Genomic DNA, 554 nt, shown 5'->3' with positions numbered 1-554 from the left:
CTTAATCATTTTGGCACAATACAATATTTAAAAAACTTTCGATTCTTCTTTTTGACTTCAGCATCATCATTGTCATTATTAAATTCTTCAATACTCGTAATTGATAATCAAAAATATATTAGCGTTCGCCCTCGACTGTATGTCGGAGCCTCTGACGTCACGCGGGTTATCTGAGCTATCGCGCGGCCGGCAATGTTTCATAACTATTTGGGGGATGTAAATGGTTTCAGAAAATTTTTATTTTTTGGAAATCGTAATAAAATTATGTAATGTTTAAGAAAATGTAATTTAAAAAAATGCTAAATGAACCTATTATTTGCCACTAACCGGATTTTTATAATTTTTATACGGTTTCCGAGATCCCCATGCAGCCATGCTATTCATTTTCAATTTTCATATTGAACACATGGTATACGAACCGTGCAAAATTTTGCCTGCGAATATTAAACATTTTGATCCGTAATTAATATTTACTGTAAGCCTCTCTAATTAAGTGAATAATCCAAGCCTTTTTGACTGTTATCCGTGAAAATTAATAACTTGTTGTTTTAGAA

Source organism: Photinus pyralis, unplaced genomic scaffold (genome assembly GCF_008802855.1).
Source record: "Photinus pyralis isolate 1611_PpyrPB1 unplaced genomic scaffold, Ppyr1.3 Ppyr1.4_LG7, whole genome shotgun sequence".
Taxonomy (NCBI): Eukaryota; Metazoa; Arthropoda; class Insecta; order Coleoptera; family Lampyridae; genus Photinus; species Photinus pyralis.
The sequence above is the reverse complement of the archived record's forward strand: the minus strand, read 5'-3'. Positions refer to the sequence as shown.